This window comes from Haematobia irritans, chromosome 2 (genome assembly GCF_050003625.1).
Source record: "Haematobia irritans isolate KBUSLIRL chromosome 2, ASM5000362v1, whole genome shotgun sequence".
NCBI classification, from domain to species: Eukaryota; Metazoa; Arthropoda; class Insecta; order Diptera; family Muscidae; genus Haematobia; species Haematobia irritans.
This window is the reverse complement of record NC_134398.1, coordinates 10,315,719-10,337,733: the sequence shown is the minus strand read 5'-3', so window position 1 is coordinate 10,337,733 and position 22,015 is coordinate 10,315,719. Positions and strand designations below refer to the sequence as shown.

The following is a 22,015-nucleotide window of genomic DNA, read 5'->3' as shown; positions in this document are numbered from 1 at the left end:
TTGACAAAATCTTTTATTTTCTAGAGAGTAAAAAAATCTGACAAAATTTTCTACAGAAATAAATTTTTGAAAAAATTTTCTATATAAATAAAATTTTGACTAAATTTTCTATAGAAATAAATTTTTCACAAAATTTCCAATAAAAATACATTTTTTACAAAATTTCGTAAAGAAATACAATATTGACAAAATATTCTGTAGAAATTAAATTTTGACAAATTTTCTATACAGTAAAAAATTCTGACAAAATTTTCTACAGAAATAAATTTTTGACAAAATTTTCTATATATATAAAATTTTGACTAAATTTTCTATAGAAACAAAATGTTGACAAAATTTTCTATATAAATTAAATTTTTGACAAAATTTTCTATATAAATTAAATTTTTGACAAAATTTTCTATATAAATTAAATTTTTGACAAAATCTTCTAAAGAAATTAAATTTTGATTAAATTTTTGATACAAATAAAATTTTGACAAAATCTTTTATTTTCTATAGAGTAAAAAATTCTGACACAATTTTCTACAGAAATAAATTTTTGACAAAATTTTCTATATAAATAAAATTTTGATTAAATTTTCTATAGAAACAAAATGTTGACAAAATTTTCTATATAAATTAAATTTTTGACAAAATTTTCTATATAAATTAAATGTTTGACAACATTTTCTATATAAATTAAATTTTTGACAAAATTTTCTATATAAATTAAATTTTTGACAAAATTTTCTATAGAAATAAAATTTTGGCAAAATTTTTTATAGAAATAAATTTTTGACAAAATCTTCTAAAGAAATAAAATTTTGATTAAATGTTTGATACAATTAACGAAATAAAATTTTTATAAAATTTCCGATAGAAATAAAATTTTAACAAAATTTTCTTTAGAAATAAAATTTTGACAACATTTTCTATGGAAATAAAATTTTGCCAAAATTTTCTATAAAATAAAATATTGACAAAACTTCTATATAAACAAAATTTTCTATAGAAATACAATCTTGACAAGATTTTTCTATAGAAATCAAATATTAACAAAATTTTCTCTATACATAAAATTTTCTACAAAAATAAAATTTTCAAATATATTACAAATACTTGTTTTTTTATTACAATATTTAAAACAAGTAAATACGGCGGTAAGTTCGGCCAGGCCGAATCTTATGTGCCCTCCACCATGGATTGCGTAGAAACTTCTTCTAAACACTGCCATCCACAATCGAATTACTTGAGTTGCGGTAACGCTTGCCGATAGCAAGGTATCTTAAACCTCCTAACACCGTCTTCTAAATTGTAAGTAAGTCCATACGTGGTATATATTAAATCAAAAAATACCGATTAAATACGTATATAAATCAGTTTGACAAAGTTTTCTATAGAAATAAAATTTTGACAAAATTTTCTGCAGAAATAAAATTTTGACAAAATTTTCTATAGCAATGAAATTTTAACAAAATATTCCATCTAAATAATATGTTAACAAAATTTTCTATAGAAATAAAATTTTGCTAAAATTTTCTATGGAAATAATATTTGGACAAAAGCTTCTATAGAAATAAAATTTTGGTAGATTATTTTTGACTCGAGTGGCAACCATGATTATGAGCAGATATGGACCAATTTTTGTGTGAATGGAGATCGGCTATATATATATAACTAATTACCATATGGACCAATTTTGGTATGGTTGTTAGCGTGGTGTTAGTATACTAACACCACGTTCCAAATTTGAACCGAAACGTATGAATTTTGCTCCTCCAAGAGGCTCCGGAGGTCAAAACTGGGGATCAGTTTATATGGGGGCTATATATAATTATGGACCGATATGGACCAATTCTTGCGTATTTGTTAGAGACCAGATTCTAACACCATGTTCCAAATTTCAACCGGATCGGATGAAATTTGCATCTCTTATAGTCTCCGCAAGCCAAATCTGGGGATCGATTTATATGGGGGCCATTGGCGGAGCTAGAAATTTTCTCTGGGGGGGGCTATGCCCCCCCAGACATCCTTCAAAATTTTGTCGAAATTTCCGAAGCGATAAATTACCCCTATTGATAAAACTATACATGATTGATACTATCATTTTTTTTTGATTGAATACATTTCAATTAAAAACAAGTAAGTAAAATCTAAAGTCGGGCGGAGCCGACTATATTATACCCTTCACCACTATGTAGACAAACATTTGTGTTACCATCTCAACTACTTAAAATTTGCTGGGAGCTATATAAAGGTTTGCATTTCCAGATACAAATACTTTTAATGGAAACAATTTTTTGTACTTCTACAAAAACTCTAGAATTAAAATTTAAATCGGCTAACGCCCTGGGATGATACACAATGTTAGTAAAAAATATGGGAAATATGAAGCGAGAGAAATTTTAATGCAATTGTACAAAAGAGATTTTTAATTTTTCAGGCGATGCATATGTATTCGAGATATAGGACAATTAGAGTAATATTTACAATTTTTGCTACTCAGCAGTGGCGATTTTACAAGGATATTGGTTAGATCTCGCCAAGATATGTGTAGGGCGACTTGGAGCCTTATTTAAAACTCATCCGTTCTGTGGAAATTTTGGCATTGCAGTGTGTAGGATATGGGGAAATCATCACAGAATTTTGTGTAAACTGTGAGAATTTTGGCCATATTTGTATTCTCTGTGGAAACTATCCAGTCAATTGGAGGAAAATCCCATTGAAAATGGGTCTAAAATATGAAACAGTCGACCATATTTCCCCAACTCTGGTGTACGTATATATGGGAGCTATATACAATCTGAACCGATTTTGAATAAATTTGACATGTATAGTTAGAATAATAATTCTGCTATCTATGCGAAATTTCACGTAAATGGGAGTATAACTTTGGCCCCCCTGGTCATATGAGTGCAAATCGGACGGGAGATATATATGGGAGCCATATCTAAATCTGAATCGATTTCAACCAAATTTGGCACAATTACCTATACTACTAAACGTACTCCTTGTGCGAAATTTGAAGCAAATCACGGCAAAACCCTAGATTTTGAGGCCATATAAGTTCAATCGGACGAAAGATATATATGGGAGCTATATCTAAATCTGAACCGATTTTAACAAAATTTGACACACTTAACGATACTATTAAACGTACCCCTTGTGCAAAATTTGAAGCAAATCACGGCAAATCTCTGGCTTTTGTGGCCATATAAGTTCAAGTCGGACGAAAGATATATATGGGAGCTATATCTAAATTTGAACCGATTTCAATCAAGTGTACCAAGCATTGGTAGAATGTCAATTCTACTCTTTATGCAAAATTTCACGAAAATCGGTAGTAACCTTTGGCCTATGTGGTCATATGAGTCTAAATCGGACGAAAGATATATATGGGAGCTATATCTAAATCTGAACTGATTTTGCTGATATTTTGCAAGTTTTTTGAGACTCATAAAATATTCGGATGTACTGAATTTGAAGAACATCGGTTGATAAACACGCCAATTATGACCAGATCGGGGATAAATATATATGGCAGCTATATCTAAATCTGAACCGATTTTTTCCAAAACCAATAGCAATTGTCTCTGTCTCAAGAAACGGCCCTATGCCAAATTTGAGGACGATCGGACTTAAATTGCGAGCTGTACTTTGTGCACAAAATTACATATACAGACAGACGGACGGACAGACAGACAGACAGACGGACATCGCTAAATCGACTCAGATTTTAATTCTTACCCGATCGGTATACTAAAAGATGGGTCTATGACCACTATTTCTTGGCGTTATATACAAATGCACAAACTTATTATACCCTGTACCACAGTAGTGGTGAAGGGTATAATTAATTAGATCAATTAATTTCATGGTTGAAGACAAAAAATATTTTATTGTATGTGGGAGCCGGTTCCACGACACCGCTATAAATAATCAAATAGCAACTTACCATTATTTAATATAACAAAAAATAAAAGCATTGCTTTAAGTATGTGTTTGAAAAATATTGTTTTGTAATTTATTTTTAATTCAAGACAACAAACATATGATTTTTAAATTTTATTTAAAATGTGTGTTTTAAAACAGGACTAGACATCATAAAGCAAAACATAAACTTAATATATTCATCGTGTATAAAAAATTCTAAGAATAAAAAATTAAATAAAAGGCAAAAAATAAATTGAATATTATAAAACTTCTATCTTCGATTAGTTTTTAGAAATTCTCTGAGAACAGAATACAACGAAGCAACTGTCGAGAGCAGCGGTGCCAACTCTGTGGATTTTTCGTGATTTTGACGATTTTAGATGGTAAATTGGGCATGTGACGATTTATGATTTTAATCAACGTAGTTATAAATTGACTATTTTTGAAAATGTGCGTCTCAAGTTTCCTTTTAGTGTTTTTATTACGTGTTTTTAGTTGTAATGTAAATATCAATACTAAAAAATATGCTTAACATACTCTCTCTGCCACAATCTTAATTGGATTAAACACATCGCAAAGCTTGAATTAAAATATAAATCAACTGTAGCTTTGATTATTCTGGGGGGGGGCAAGAACTATTCTGGGGGGGCATAGCCCCCCCAGCACCCCCCTAGCTACGCCAATGATGGGGGCTATATATAATTATGGACCGATATGGACCAATTTTTGCATGGTCATTAGAGAACATATACCAACAGCATGTACCAAATTTCAGCCGGATCTGATGAAATTAGCTTTTCTTGGAGTCTCCGCAAGCCAAATCGGGGGATCGGTTTATATGGGGGCTATATGTAATTATGGACCGATATGGACCCATTTTTGCATGGTTGTTAGAGACCATATACTAACACCATGTACCAAATTTCAGCAGGATCGGATGAAATTAGCTTTTCTTAGAGGCTCCGCAAGCCAAATTTGGGGTTCCGTTTATATGGGGGCTATACGTAAAAGTGGACCGATATGGACCAATTTTTGCGTGGTTGTTAGAGACCAAATACTAACACGGTGTACCAAATTTCAACCGGATCGGATGAAATTTGCTTCTCTTAGAGGCTCCGCAAGCCAAATCTGGGGGTCGGTTTATATGGGGGCTATACGTAAATGTGGTCCAATATGGCCCATTTGCAATACCATCCGACCTACATCAATAACAACTACTTATGCCAAGTTTCAAGTCGATAGCTTGTTTCGCCCGGAAGTTAGCGTGATTTCAACAAACGGACGGACGGACATACTTAGATTGACTCAGAATTTCGCCACGACCCAGAATATAAAGGGTGATTCTTTTGAGGTTAGGATTTTCATGCATTAGTATTTGACAGATCACGTGGGATTTCAGACATGGTGTCAAAGAGAAAGATGCTCAGTATGCTTTGACATTTCATCATGAATAGACTTACTAACGAGCAACGCTTGCAAATCATTGAATTTTATTACCAAAATCAGTGTTCGGTTCGAAATGTGTTTATCGACAAATTTTGTTCAGCGATGAGGCTCATTTCTGGTTGAATGGCTACGTAAATAAGCAAAATTGCCGCATTTGGAGTGAAGAGCAACCAGAAGCCGTTCAAGAACTGCCCATGCATCCCGAAAAATGCACTGTTTGGTGTGGTTTGTACGCTGGTGGAATCATTGGACCGTATTTTTTCAAAGATGCTGTTGGACGCAACGTTACGGTGAATGGCGATCGCTATCGTTCGATGCTAACAAACTTTTTGTTGCCAAAAATGGAAGAACTGAACTTGGTTGACATGTGGTTTCAACAAGATGGCGCTACATGCCACACAGCTCGCGATTCTATGGCCATTTTGAGGGAAAACTTCGGAGAACAATTCATCTCAAGAAATGGACCGGTAAGTTGGCCACCAAGATCATGCGATTTGACGCCTTTAGACTATTTTTTGTGGGGCTACGTCAAGTCTAAAGTCTACAGAAATAAGCCAGCAACTATTCCAGCTTTGGAAGACAACATTTCCGAAGAAATTCGGGCTATTCCGGCCGAAATGCTCGAAAAAGTTGCCCAAAATTGGACTTTCCGAATGGACCACCTAAGACGCAGCCGCGGTCAACATTTAAATGAAATTATCTTCAAAAAGTAAATGTCATGGACCAATCTAACGTTTCAAATAAAGAACCGATGAGATTTTGCAAATTTTATGCGTTTTTTTTTTAAAAAAAGTTATCAAGCTCTTAACAAATCACCCTTTATATACTTTATGGGGTCTTATAGCAATCTTTCGATTTGTTTGTATTTTTATACCCTCCTATGGTGGAAGGTATATAACTACAAACCTTAATTTAATCCATAAAAATCATACAACACACTACACTATGATAAATTGTACGATTAATTATAAAGGGTGATTTGTTAAGAGCTTGATAAATTTAAAAAAAAAAAAAACGCATAAAATTTGCAAAATCTCATCGGTTCTTTATTTGAAACGTTAGATTGGTCCATGACATTTAATTTTTGAAGATAATTTCATTTAAATGTTGACCGCGGCTGCGTCTTAGGTGGTCCATTCGGAAAGTCCAATTTTGGGCAACTTTTTCGAGCATTTCGGCCGGAATAGCCCGAATTTCTTCGGAAATGTTGTCTTCCAAAGCTGGAATAGTTGCTGGCTTATTTCTGTAGACTTTAGACTTGACGTAGCCCCACAAAAAATAGTCTAAAGGCGTCAAATCGCATGATCTTGGTGGCCAACTTACCGGTCCATTTCTTGAGATGAATTGTTCTCCGAAGTTTTCCCTCAAAATGGCCATAGAATCGCGAGCTGTGTGGCATGTAGCGCCATCTTGTTGAAACCACATGTCAACCAAGTTCAGTTCTTCCATTTTTGGCAACAAAAAGTTTGTTAGCATCGAACGATAGCGATCGCCATTCACCGTAACGTTGCGTCCAACAGCATCTTTGAAAAAATACGGTCCAATGATTCCACCAGCGTACAAACCACACCAAACAGTGCATTTTTCGGGATGCATGGGCAGTTCTTGAACGGCTTCTGGTTGCTCTTCACTCCAAATGCGGCAATTTTGCTTATTTACGTAGCCATTCAACCAGAAATGAGCCTCATCGCTGAACAAAATTTGTCGATAAAAAAGCGGATTTTCTGCCAACTTTTCTAGGGCCCATTCACTGAAAATTCGACGTTGTGGCAGATCGTTCGACTATTCATGATGAAATGTCAAAGCATACTGAGCATCTTTCTCTTTGACACCATGTCTGAAATCCCACGTGATCTGTCAAATACTAAAGCATGAAAATCCTAACCTCAAAAGAATCACCCTTTAGTTTAAATAAATCTCACGACGATTTCATTTGCCAAAACCTTTTGACGAAACCATTTTATAACTCCATATCGAATGGATTATATACGCAATCACACAAAATAAAAGAGATCAACCATTAAATGATGATTAAATACAATGGAAAAATATCATATCGTAGATATAAAAAATTATATGCATCAAAATATATGATATAATCATAGCAATCATTAAACAAATCAATATGTGGATGGATAATAATATACAGTTAATTATTGGGAAAATTATAGCATTATTGTTTGCAAAAGAATGATTCACAATGAAAATGTACAAAGTCATCACAAGAGTTAAAACAATAGAAGAGGGCCTTCAGATCGGCTGGATCGCAGCCGATCTGAATCAAGGTGGCTGACGTGTATTGCATTTGGTTGCTATTCCGATGGAGCCCGCCGCTCGTATTTATCACCCATGGGATCAAGATGCACTGAATGAAGAGTTTTCTTTTCTGAGGAATGAAATTTCAGACAAGCAAAGTTTTCTTTTGACACTATAAAATTTTCCTTAAAAAATAAATAAAATAGATTAAAGACAATCGTTGAAACATTTTTCATAAATTCGAGTTTATCTGCTCTACAAGAAAATACTTTATAAGAAGTATAAATATTCGTTCGTGAGGAAAGTATTTTTTGTTTGGTTGCAGTATTGAAGCCCTGTGCAGACAAAAATTTCATTCGCATACCATATACTTTGCGACCGGCCAGCACCATCGCACTCAGCACGCAGCAACGAAGATTGGCTTAAAAATCAGGTTCTTCTCTTAATTTCTATAAAAAATTTCTGATCTCAATCCGTTAGACTTGCATACCTGAGGCAGTTTGGGTAGTAAGGTGGACGACTAAAAAGTCGAATATTTCAAAACGGCGTTTTGCCGGGGATGGGTCGAAATACAGCATATTGTATACGAGACGCCTGAAAGTATGCTATTATTTCAAAAAGATTTGTTAATACGAAACAAACTTTTCCTGACAAATCAATTGCACGAAATATTATGTTTCTCGTTTGATGTACAATGATGATGAGAAAATTGCTGTGTGATTTCTAAGCCATATAGATGGGCCTCATATTGTTTACGAGATACCGTATAATATGCACGCCTGAAAGTATGCAATTAATTCATGAAACTTATTTCCTGATAATTTTTTGCAAAATATATTAATTTTTAATTTTCCTAATTTAATATAAATGGATACGTGAGAAATGTGCCGATATTTTTTATGCTAAAATATCTATGTGATTTCTTAAGCCATAAACATGGGGCCTCTGTACCGAGAGACAGAAGTACCGATTAAAAGAAGGACCATTAAACATGTTCAAAATTGTTTTGGTTTTGTTTATGAAAAAGTGTTCACACATTTGTGTTCTTTCTAAGAGTGTTCAGCCGCGTCATAGTGTTCCATATTATAGTGTTGCCAGGGAAAATTTTCGGTTTACCCTACAAGAACAAGAAAATTTCCCTACTTTCCCTATATTCCCAAAAAAATTTCCCTACAATTTCCCTTACAATATATTTGGTTAAATTTAAATAAAATTTACAAACCAAAAATGGTTCTATGGTTCTATACTACGTAAAAATAAATATGTATTACCACCAAGGTTGCCACAGTTAATAGAAGTCTACCAAAAATAGTAGGTTTTTTTTCTGTTTGGTGGATTGGTAGAATTCTTGATATTATGGTTAATCAAATCTCTATAGAAATAAAAAATTGACAAAATTTTCTACAGAAATAAAATTTTGGGAAAATTTTCTAAAGAAATAAAATTTGAGAAAATTTTCTAAAGAAATAAAATTTTGAAAAAAATTTGTAAAGAAATAAACTTTTTCGTTTTGTTTGTTATTGTTGGCTTCTCTTCAATCGTTATTGTTGTTTTTGATCTCAGCTTAAAGCCATGCATTGACTAAACTACAAGTGTAGCTTAACCAACAGAAGAAAAGTATGCTTGTCAAATTTATTTGGGCAAAGCCCTATAGACTGCAAGATGGTTGGATGTACAGCTGTTTCGGAATTACCACATTCCTCATCAGCATCCTCTACTTGCAGCAAAACTATCAACCAATTATCAGAATAAATTCGGGTAATTCACTCAACCCAAAGTGAACTACACTTGCAAATTTGTTTTAGGCAGTAGCCGACTATCAAAACCCTTTTTCGGAAGGTTCAAGTGTAGTTCACTTTGGGTTGAGTGAATTACCCGAATTTATTCTGATAATTGGTTGGTAGTTTTGCTGCAAGTAGAGGATGCTGATGAGGAATGTGGTAATTCCGAAACAGCTGCACATCCAACCATCTTGCAGTGTATTGGGCTTTGCCCAAATAAATTCGACAAGCATACTTTTCCTCTGTTGGTTAAGCTACACTTGTAGTTTAGTCAATGCATGGCTTTAAGGTGAGATGAAAAACAACTATAACGAAATAAACTTTTGACAAAATTTTCTATCGAAATAAAATTTTGAGAAAATTTTCTATTGAAATAAAATTTTGAGAAATATTTCTATAGAAATAAAATTTTGAGAAAAATTCCTATAGAAATAAAAGTTTCAGAAAAATTTCTATAGAAATAAAATTTTGAGAAAAATTCCCATAGAATAAAATTTTGAGAAAATTTTCTATAGAAATAAAAATTAGGGAAAATTTCCTATAGAAATAAAAGTTTCAGAAAATTTCCTATAAAATAAAGGTTTCAGAAAATTTTCTATAGAAATAAAATTTTGAGAAAATATTCTATAGAAATAAAAATTTGGGAAAATTTCCTATAGAAATAAAAGTTTCAGAAAATTTTCTATAGAAATAAAATTTTGACAAAATTTTCTATAGGAATAAAATTTTGACAAAATTTTCTATAGAAATAAAAATTTGGGAAAACTTTCTATAGAAATAAAATTTTGAGAAAATTTTCTATAGAAATAAAAATTTGGGAAAACTTCCTATAGAAATAAAAATTTGGGAAAACTTCCTATAGAAATAAAAGTTTCAGAAAATTTTCTATAGAAATAAAAATTTTGGCAAAATTTTCTAAAGAAATAAAATTTTGACAAAATTTTCTATAGAAATAAAATTTTGGAAAAATTTTCTAAAGAAATAAAATTTTGGCAAATTTTTCTAAAGAAATAAAATTTTGACAAAATTTTTTATAGAAATAAAATTTTGAGAAAATATTCTATAGAAATAAAAATTTGGGAAAATTTTCTATAGAAATAAAATTTTGAAAAAATTTTCTATCGAAATAAAATTTTGAGAAATATTTCTAAAGAAATAAAATTTTGAGATAATTTCCTGTAGAATAAAGTTTTGAGAAAATTTCCTGTAGAATAAAATTTGAGAAAATTATTTGTAGAATAAAATTTGGGAACATTTTCTATAGAAATAAAATTTTGAGAAAGTTTCCTATAGAAATAAAAATTTTGAGAAAATTTTCTATAGAAATAAAAGTTTCAGAAAATTTTCTATAGAAATAAAATGTTGACTATTTTTTTTAAATTTTGACAAAATTTTAACTAGGAATAAAGTTTTGACAAATTTTTCGACAGGAATAAAATTTTTAACAAAATTTTTTATAAAAAAAAAATTGTTTGGCATATTTCTGGTAAGATTTTCTTCAAATCCGTAGTTACCACACATTGTTAAAAATTAAACCGTGCTTCTAATTTCCTCCTCTAGAGTCACCAAAATGAAAAAATATTAAAAATTGTGTTGAATGAAAAAGTGACAACATTGTGCCCATAACAGGTTGGCTGATAAGTCCCCGGTCTGACACATAGATGGCGTCGCTAGTATTAAATGCATATTATTTTTGTATAGTACCAACCTTCAAATGATTCGTGTCAAAATTTGACTTCTGTAAGTCAATTGGTTTGTGAGATAGTGCGTCTTTTGTGAAGCAACTTTTGTTAATGTGAAAAAAAATGGAAAAAAGGAATTTCGTGTTTTGATAAAATACTGTTTTCTGAAGGGGAAAAAATACGATGGAAGCAAAAACTTGGCTTGATGATGAGTTTCCGGACTCTGCCCCAGGGAAATCAACAATAATTGTTTGGTATGCAAAATTCAAGCGTGGTGAAATGAGCATGGAGGACGGTGATCGAAGTGGACGCCCGAAAGAGGTGGTTACCGACGAAAACATTAAAAAAATCCACAAAATGATTTTTAATGACCGTAAAATGAAGTTGATCGAGATAGCAGAGGCCTTAAAGATATGAAAGGAACGTGTTGGTCATATCATTCATCAATATTTGGATATGCGGAAGCTCTGTGCAAAATGGGTGCCGCGCGAGCTCACATTTGACCAAAAACAACAACGTGTTGATGATTCTGAGCGGTGTTTGCAGCTGTTAACTCGTAATACACCCGAGTTTTTCCGTCGATATATGACAATGGATGAAACATGGCTCCATTACTACACTCCTGAGTCCTGAGTCCACTCAACCGACTGAGATCGACAGTCGGTTGCGTGGACAGCGTCCGGTGAACCGTCTCCGAAGTGTGGAAAGACGCAAAAGTCCGCTGGCAAAGTAATGACCTCTGTTTTTTGGGATGCGCATGGAATAATTTTTATCGATTATCTTGAGAAGGGAAAAACTATCAACAGTGACTATTATATGGCGTTATTGGAGCGTTTGAAGGTCGAAATCGCGGCAAAACGGCCCAATATGAAGAAGAAAAAAGTAATGTTCCACCAAGACAACGCACCGTGCCACAAGTCATTGAGAACGATGGCAAAAATTCATGAATTGGGCTTCGAATTGCTTCCCCGCCCGCCGCATTCTCCAGATCTGGCCCCAGCGACTTTTTCCTGTTCTCAGACTCGCAGGGAAAACAATTGGCTGCAATGAAGAGGTGATCGCCGAAACTGAGGCCAGAAACAAATCCACTAAAAAAAATCTTTTTGATGTTCGGCCAAAACAGGGATCGAACCCGTGACCGTTTAAGAACATATTGTTGATTGTTAATATATTGACCAATCATCTAACATTTTATACGGTCATCATTATACTCGGAATACGATTTAGACCCAATTCCCATGTGTTTGCCATACGAAGAGAAGGAATATTACCACCTTCATGAACTAAATAATATTTTTGCATGGGAAATATGAAAACAATTTCCGGCAAAAAATTTGTTTTCGCGGCAAACATAAAATACTTGCAGAAATGAGATTCATAATATGCGAGAAAATACTATAATTGTGACAAATATGTTACATGTTCTTCATACAAAAATAAACTTTACTCTTCAAATCTATTTGGAGTCATCACATTCCTTCTCTAGATGCGGACATTAGGTTAGGTTAGAGTGGCAGCCCGATTAAGTTTCAGGCTCACTTAAAATATTCAGTCCATTGTGATAATGGATGCGGAGATTGGAAAAATCTCCATTTAAAAAATTCGCACATAGCCTCCATTCGAATTTTAGCAAAGCCTTAAATGTTTTTCTAAAACTTTCTCTATCATTCTAAAACGCAATTAATTGTGGCTAGCTTTTCTTTCAAAAAAAATTTAAAATTCTACCATGACCTTAAAATAGACTATCCTAGCCCCTTTCACGGAGACCTTAATAAAATTTTAAATTTACATTACCCCTCTAGCCACACTCTCGCACTCTTTCTCTATCTCTGGCCCTTTTTCACTATTTCATTGTCCCCAATTTTCAGTGTTAGCTGGTAGTATCAAATTTGGGGGAAAAATACATTTTCAATTTGTTGTTTATCATAGAGGTATCGATGACAGGCCGTCATGTGAATAGACAATAAATGGTGTGTAGGGGGTGTGTGGAACGTAAATGTCGATAAGTGTATACAAATGTCAAAAAATCAAATATTTGTGGGAAATGAACCAACCCCCCCGTCCCCACCATTACAGAACATAGAAGGATAAAGCAAAAGAGCCAAAGTAAGCTAGCATACCAGACCAAATAAAGTCCTTCTAAACACGTCAATCACATTTCTATTCAAATTGAAATTCAAGAAGAAAAACACAACAACAATAACAACTACCAACACACAAATTTCAATGACTTTGGCCATTGCCTTTGCAGAGATGGCGACATTCATTCTCTTTTTTTTTAAGAAACAAAAAAAAAAAACACACGCACATAGATCCTACATACATCCAAGTAAACATTAGATGAAAACATTGAGACTCTAGAAAAAAAAAACAACAACCAACAACCGTAACAGGAGCAACAACAAACAAACAGAAAACAACATTGGATGAAACCTACAACAATGTTGGTAGACAGCTAGCAACGTCAATAACAGGCCGTAACGGTATAACCTTAAACGCATTTTGTTGGGGGTGATTTGTTTGGTTGTTGTTACAACACCCGCTCTCATTTTCAATGCCTCTCTAGAACACCCCGCCACCCTCTGCCACACATAGCAATACGCATATACTACAAACAAGCTTAAGCGTATACCCTCTTGCACTCACTCTCTCTCTCTCTCCCTTCTATCTCTTCACCTAGTAAATCTCAAGTAAAGAAACCGTTAGAGTCAAAAACACCTACAAAGGAATGTAGGAAGCAGAAAAAAACACAAGTAAATGGAACACAAGTAACTTAAGACATTTACTGAATATAAGGCGACAACTAAAAAACAAAACTTAAAAGAGAACACAAAATTCCTAAACAGAGAAGTGTAACAAAAGGAGAGAAGAGTAAAAAAGACTAAGGTATAAATCAAGAGTTGGTATAAATTTTCTTAATCATCATCAGCTCTCACAAAAAAGACACGCACCAAGAATTAGAAGGGATTTTTTTTTATTCAAAGAATCTGGGTTTCTAGGCAATGGATTTCGTTTTTTGCAAAGATTTTATTATATTTTATTCCTTTGGTTGTTGTGATGAGGATGATAATAGATTTTTTGTTGTTGTCATTGTAGCCTTCACTTCACTTTGAATTTTTTCTTCTCTTTTTTGGTTTCACTTTTTTATTATATGTTAGGCTTTAAATTTCTTTAGCGATAATTATATTTTTCGCTTTTTTCCATTATTCATATTTTTTCTTTTTTCCTTTCTTCTTCTTCTGCTTTTTAGCTTTTTTATTATTTATTTAGCTTTTCATTTGAAATTGATTTATTTTAGCTTTTTTTCTTTGCGAAAGACACACGACGCGTTTTACAATTGGGTTAGGGTTTCTCTAAGCGTTTTGCGTTTTATTTATGTTCCAAATTGACCCGACGACTGGAACTCCATGACTGAATTCAATCTAACCCAATCGTTTGGCTTCAACCACCTTTGCTGTAAGGCTGGCTGCTGCTAACAGCTCTGTTTAAAAAGCCCCGAGAAACTTTGCTTTTTGATTGCCCTCACTATCGATGTAGTTGTTGTTGTTGCTGTTACCATTGCTACTGTGGTTTCCTAGGTTTTACTTCTCTTCAACAGATAGCAAACCCAACAACAACAACAACAATAAGAGCAACTAGGGATAAGCAAAAAACACTAAACTTCCCTTGGCAAAAGAGAGTCTTAGGCTCTGAGCTACCAGCTGTGATGATACATAAAAGCTTCTCCCATTACATGTGATTTCCTTGTTGTTTACGCCTAGCAAATTCCAAAGTTCCATATTCTAGCAGGTGTTTGTTGGCAACAACAACAATCACAAGAGACAAAGGAAAAAGAAGGTTTTCCAAATTACAAAAAACGTATGAAGTGTTTATTTTATTCCTAGTTTTTTTTTTTTAAATGACACCATTTTTTGTTAAAAATAATTTTTTTTTCTATACCACTCTGGCAACCCCCGATATACAAAATCCACAACGCACATACATCCATACATACCCAGGTAAAACCTAGTAGTTGGTAAATATTTTTTACTCTTTAATATTGTTGGCACTTGTCGTGGCCATCATCATCCTTACCGCCGTCATCGTCATCGTCTTTGTTTACGTTTTTACCGTTAAGCTTACCCGAAATGTGGGTGAAAGCTTTTGTGTTCTAATGTTGCGCACATTTATTTTTTCGAAAGGATTTTATTGAGAGATTCACTCTATTTCTCCTTCTCTCTCTCTCTCTGTATATTTCACCACCATCTAAATTGTTTGAAAATATTTGCTCATGTCCTTGATTACATTGGCATACATTTACTTTTGTAAGTCGCTTTTTTTGCATCTGGCAATACCCTATGTAAGTTCTTGCTCTCGTTCTCTATTTTCTCTTTATGGAAATTCGGAAATACTCTTTCGATTTTGGTATTACTAGAAGTGTTGCCTACTCTGTTATATACTGCAATTATAAAAGATTGTAAAATTGTTTATAGCCCAAACAACAAGGAGGAGAGAAAAGGATAAGCAATTAAAACAATCACAAAGCCAAATCCCTGGTTACGTTTCGTACCCGGAAGCAATGGTTACCATGGCCAAAATAACTTTTTCATATAAAAAAATTTATTTTTCTTGATTTTCCTTGAAATTTTAGATTTTTTAAAATTTTACGAGAATTTTCATCGAAATTTTTATTTTTTGGGCTGGTTTTGCATTAAGGACCTTTTCGTTCTAGGATGCATATTTGAGGAGATAGGACCATACGAAGTTTTTTATATAAAAATTTTACGAGGATTTTCATCGCAATTTGGATTTTTTGGGACGGTCACGAATTAAGGTCCTTTTCGCTCTAGAACGCAAATCCCCAAGACCCCCCCGACCACGTCATCTCTTCTCAATATTAGGGGTATGAGGAAGGTGGAAAAGCTCAAAACAATTTTGGAGCAGTGTCTGACAAAGCGTTTGTTCACGATCGCCATTCAAAGGTGTTATGGAACTCTGCTACGCATCGGAGATAATGAGAATGTCGAAATTATGGTCTTCACCAGCGAAAAAGCTCTGGAGAAGGGAAGATTGTCCCCAGGGCAGTATTAAATAAACATTCAAGTGAAGAAAAACGCCCCCACTTCGCGAAGACAAAAGAAAAGGAGCTGCCGTGGTGCAATCGTTAGGTTAGGTTAGATGGCAGCCCCATGTATCAGGCTCACTTAGACTATTCAGTCCATTGTGATACCACATTGGTGAACTTCTCTCTTATCACTGAGTGCTGCCCGATTCCATGTTAAGCTCAATGACAAGGGACCTCCTTTTTATAGCCGAGTCCGAACGGCGTTCCACATTGCAGTGAAACCTCTTAGAGAAGTTTTGGAAACCTCAGAAATGTCACCACCATTACTGAGGTGGGAGAATCCACCGCTGAGAAACTTTTTGGTGTTCGGTCGAAGCAGGAATCGAACCCACGACCTTGTGTATGCAAGGCGGGCATGCTAACCATTGCACCACGGTGGCTCCGTGGTGGTGCAATAGTTATCATGTCCGCCTTGCTACAAAGGTTTGTGGGCTCAATTCCTGCTTCGACCGAACACAAAAGAAATTTCAGCGATTGATTTTTCCCTCTCAGCAATGCTGGCAATCATTCTGAATATTTTAAAGTGTTTTAACTGCAATATAAAACGCCGTTCGGCCTCGGTTAAAAAAAGTAGGTCCTTTGTCATGGAATCGGGCAGCACTCAGTGATAAGAGAAAAGTTCACCACTGTGGAATCACAATGGACTGGGTAGTGTAAAGGGCCAGAAATATCGGGCTGCCACTACTATACATAACCAAACCTAAGGATTCGTTCACTGTGATATTGAATCGGCTCACACCACCGTCTTGCAATGGTCAAATTTTGATACGAACTAGGACAAATTAAAAAAAAAATACATCTGATATTTGGTTATAAATTCGGCATTTTTAATATCTGAACTGTTTTTAGTATTGAACATTCACAATAGAGATAAATAATTCACAAAGTTGCGGTAGAGATGATCATAAAGCCGTCTGTGTCAGGTACTCTCTCTCGCTCTCTATTCCTCTCAATTCTCTTTCTTTCTTTCTAAAAAAAATAAATAAATTTTGGAATTTACACAATTACATGCATATTCCTTTTGAAACATATAAGCCAATCCATTTACTCTTTAATTTTACTATGATTCTCATTAAAGCCCTTTAAGTACCGGCATTTGATTATTTTTTTGGTTATATTCAAAAATCCATGGTAAATTGTTGTTGTACTCGTTTATATCAAGGGGGAATTTGCACAACATTCTGATTACCTTAAAGTTATTCTATATGTTCTCTTTGCTCTCACTCTCTATTTTATATTTCGTATTTAACTCTCAATTCAGTGTTCCAATATGTAACACCAAAGCGAAAAAAGAGACAGAGAGAAAGAGAATATCTAGCAATCCTTTGCCTATTGAATGTATTCATTTCTATAGCAGGTGTTTATCAGTGTGTCATGGAGACATAGCTTTTTTAGCTATGTATGTGTGGCCATGCATTTGCATGTGTGTGATAATGCGTAAAATTTGGTTATTTAGCTAAAGTCCTCTTGCTATTGTTATCCAACTTCAACATGGCTAGCCATCCACCCACCTGTCATCTGCTGATGTTACCTTTTGGTGTACATGGAAGCCCACAAGACCATTAACAAGGCACAAATGAACACACATTCACACAAACCAATGATTTTTATGTACCTGCACATACCTGTTTGTAATTTTGTCTTTAAAATGAAATATAAGAGCCATTGGCTCAATGTCCATTCATACTCTAAATTACTCTCAAAATATGGTAATGATAGTAACAATACTGCTAACACAATTCATACAAGTGCTGTGATTCTCTCCCTCCCTTCATATACCAAAAAAGAAAATAGGACAATTGTGGTTTCATTCAAAACGTTTGCCGTTTATGATAATAATTAACGTAGAGGTGTATGAGTGGAGAGAGACAATTGTCATTAGTGCCATATGTTTTCGTGTAATTTCATGTTCCCGTGTGACCACTTTAATACTTCAAGGTAATTTATTCCTTGAAAGTCATATGACGAATTACAAGAATCCTTGATATACCATGGTGTTTGGAAAACAAGTACACTCATAAAAAAACATATTTGAAGGAATTAAAATTTTGAAAAAAATTTCTATAGAAATAAAATTTTGAAAAAATTTTCTATAGAAATAAAATTTTGACAAAATTTTCTATAAAAAATTCTACAAAATTTTCTTTAGAATCAAAAATTTTGACAGAATTTTCGTTAGAAATAAATTTTTTTTTCCAAATATTCTATAGAAATAAAATTGTAACAAAATTTTCTATAAACAACAATTTTGACAAAATTTTCTTTAGAATTAAAAGTTTGATACAATTGTCTTTAGAAATAAATTTTTTTACAAAATGTTCTATAGAAATAACATTTTGACAAAATTTTCTATGAAAATAAAATTTTGACAAAATTTTCTATAGAAAAAAAATTTTAACAAAATTTTCTAAAGAAATAAAATTTTAACAAAATTTTCTATAGATATGAAATTTTGACAAAATTTTCTTTAGAATTAATAATGTGATAAAATTTTCTTAAGAATTAAAATTTTGACAAAATTTTCTTTAGAATTAAAATTTTGGTCAATTTTTTTTTTTTCTCTAGAAATAAAATTTTGACAAAATTTTCTAAAGAAATAAATTTTTGACAAAATATTCTATAGAATTAAAATTTTGATAAAATTTTTTGATTAACATTTTTTATAGAAATAAAATTTTAACCAAATTTTTTTATAAAAATAAAATTTTAACAAAATTTTCTATAGAAATAAAATTTTAACAAAATTTTCCACACAAATAAAATTTTAACAAAATTTTCTTTAGAATTAATAATGTGATAAAATTTTCTTAAGAATTAAAATTTTGACAAAATTTTCTTTAGAATTAAAATAGTGGTCAATTTTTTTTTCTCTAGAAATAAAATTTTCTATAGAAATAAAATTTTGACAAAACTTTCTATAGAAATAAAATTTTGACAAAATTTTCTATAGAAATAAAATTTTTGACAAAATTTTCTATAGAAATAAAATGTTGACAAAATTTTTTATAGAAATAAAGTTTTGATAAAATTGTCTATAGTATACAACTTTGACAACATTTTTTATAGAAATAACATTTTGACAAAATTTTCTATAGAAATACAATTTTGACAAAATTGTCTATAGAAATACAATTTTAACAAAATTTTCTATAGAAATAAAATTTTGACAAAAAATTTAATTAAAAAAGAACTCTGATAAATTTTTATATACAATTAAAATTTTGACAAAATTTTCTATAGAAATACGATTTTGAAAAAATTGTCTATAGAAATACAATTTTAACAAAATTTTCTATAGAAATAAAATTTTGACAAAATTTTCTATAGAAATACAATTTTAACAAAATTTTCTATAGAAATAAAATTTTTACAAAATTTTCTATAGAAATAAAATTTTGACAAAATTTTGTAAAGAAATAAAATTTTAACAAAATTTTCTATAGAAATAAAATTTTGACAAAATTTTCTATAGAAATAAAATTTTGACAAAATTTTCTATAGAAATAAAATTTTGACAATTTTTTTTTTATAGAAATAAAGTTTTGATAAAATTGTCTATAGTATACAACTGTGACAAAATTTTTTATAGAAATAACATTTTGACAAAATTTTCTATAGAAATACAATTTTGACAAAATTGTCTATAGAAATACAATTTTAACAAAATTTTCTATAGAAATAAAATTTTAACAAAAAATTTAATTAAAAAAGAACTCTGATAAATTTTTATATACAATTAAAATTTTGACAAAATTTTCTATAGAAATACGATTTTGACAAAATTGTCTATGGAAATACAATTTTAACAAAATTTTCTATAGAAATAAAATTTTGACAAAATTCTCTATATATATAAAATTTTGACAAAATTTTCTTTAGAATTAATATTTTCTCAAAATTTTTATATTAAAAGAAAAGAAGACAAATTTTCCATAGAATTAGAATTTTGACAAATTTTTCCATAGAAATAAAATTTTGACAAAAATTTCCATAGAAATAAAATTTTGACAGCATTTTCTATAGAATTAAAATTTTAACAAAATTTTCTTTAGAATTAAAATTTTAACAAAATTTTCTTTAGAATTAAAATTTTGACAAAATTTTCCATAGAAATAAAATATTGACAAGATTTTCTTTAGAATTAAAATTTTGACAAAAATTTTCCATAGAAATAAAATTTTGACAAAATTTTCTATTGAAATAAAATTTTAACAAAATTTGCTATAGAAGGAAAATTTTAACACAATTTTTTATAGAAATAAAATTTTGCCAAAATTTTCTATAGAAATAAAATTTTTACATAATTTTTAATGGAAATAAAATTTTGACAACATTTTTTATAGAAAGAAAATTTCGTCAAAATTTTGTGTAGAAAGAAAATTTCGACGAAATTTTATATAGATTTTGACAAAATTTTCTATAGTTATAAAATCTTGAAAAAAATTTCTATACAAATGAAATATATACAAAATTTTCAAGAGAAATAAAATTTTGACAAAATTTTCTTTAAAATTAAAATGTTGACATAATTTTCTATAGAAATAAATATTTTGACAAAATATTTTATAGAAAGAAGAGTTTGACAAAATTTTCTTTAGAACTACAGTTTTGACAAAATTCTCTATAGAATTAAAATTTTGATAAAAATTACTTTAGAATTAAAATCTTCAAAAAATTTTCTATAGAAATAAAAATTTAACAAAATTTTCTTTGGAAATAAAATGTTGATAAAATTTTCTTTAGAATTAAAATTTTGACAAAATTTTCCCTATAAATAAAATTTTGATAACTTTTTTTTATAGAAAGAAAATTTCAACAAAATTCTCTATACAATCAAAATTTTAACAAAATTTTCTATTGAAATAAAATTTTAAAAAAAGTTTCTATAGAAATAAAAATTTGACAAATTTTTTTATAGAAATAAAATTTTAACAAAATTTTTTATAGAAATAAAATTTAAAAAAATTTTTTTAGAACTAACATTTTGACAAAATTTTTTAATAGAAAGAAAATGTCGACCAAATTCTCTGTAGATTTTGACAAAATTTTCTATAGTTATAAAATCTTGAAAAAAAAATTCTATACAAATGAAATATATTCAAAATTTTCCAGAGAAATAAAGTTTAGACAAAATGTTCTTTAAAATTACAATGTTGGTATAATTTTTTATAGAAATTTGACAAAATATTCTAGAATTTTGACAAAATATTCTATAGAATTACATTTTTAATAAAATTTTTTATAGAAAGAAAATTTTGACAAAATTTTCTATAGAAATAAGATTTGGACAAAATTTTCTAAAGAATTAAAATTCTGACAATATTTACTTTAGAATTAAAATGTTGACAAAATTTTCTATAGAAATAGAATTTTAACAAAATTTTCTTTGGAAATAAAATTTTGATAAAATTTTCTTTAGAATTGAATTAATGTAATAAAATTTTCTTTAGAATAAAAATTTTGACAAAATTTTCCATAGAATAAAAATTTTGATAACGTTTTTTTATAAAAAGAAAATTTCGACAAAATTCTCTATCGAATCAAAATGTTGACAAAATTTTCTATAGAATTAAAATTTTGACAAAATATTCTATAGAAATACAATTTTAACAACATTTTCTATAGAAATAAAATTTTGACAACGTTTTTATAGAAAATATAGAAAATTAGCAATATTTTCTTTGGAAATAAAATTTTGACAAAATTTTCTTTAGAATTATTAATGTGATAAAATTTTCTTTAGAATTAAAATTTTGACAAAATTTTCTATAGAAATAAAATTTTGACAACATTTTCTATAGAAATAACATTTTCTATAGAAATAAAATTTT

General features: G+C 30.6%; 1 protein-coding gene across 1 annotated transcript in view; it reads right to left on the bottom strand.

Annotated features, from left to right (window-relative positions):
• Positions 1-14,464, bottom strand: part of GABA-B-R1 (gamma-aminobutyric acid type B receptor subunit 1) — a 543,509-nt gene extending 529,045 nt beyond the window's left edge. Inside the window, exon 1 of the mRNA XM_075294217.1 lies at positions 14,032-14,464. The gene's annotated coding sequence lies outside the window, so the exon portion shown is untranslated. The remainder of the gene's footprint in view (positions 1-14,031) is intronic.
• Positions 14,465-22,015: the final 7,551 nt, after the last annotated feature.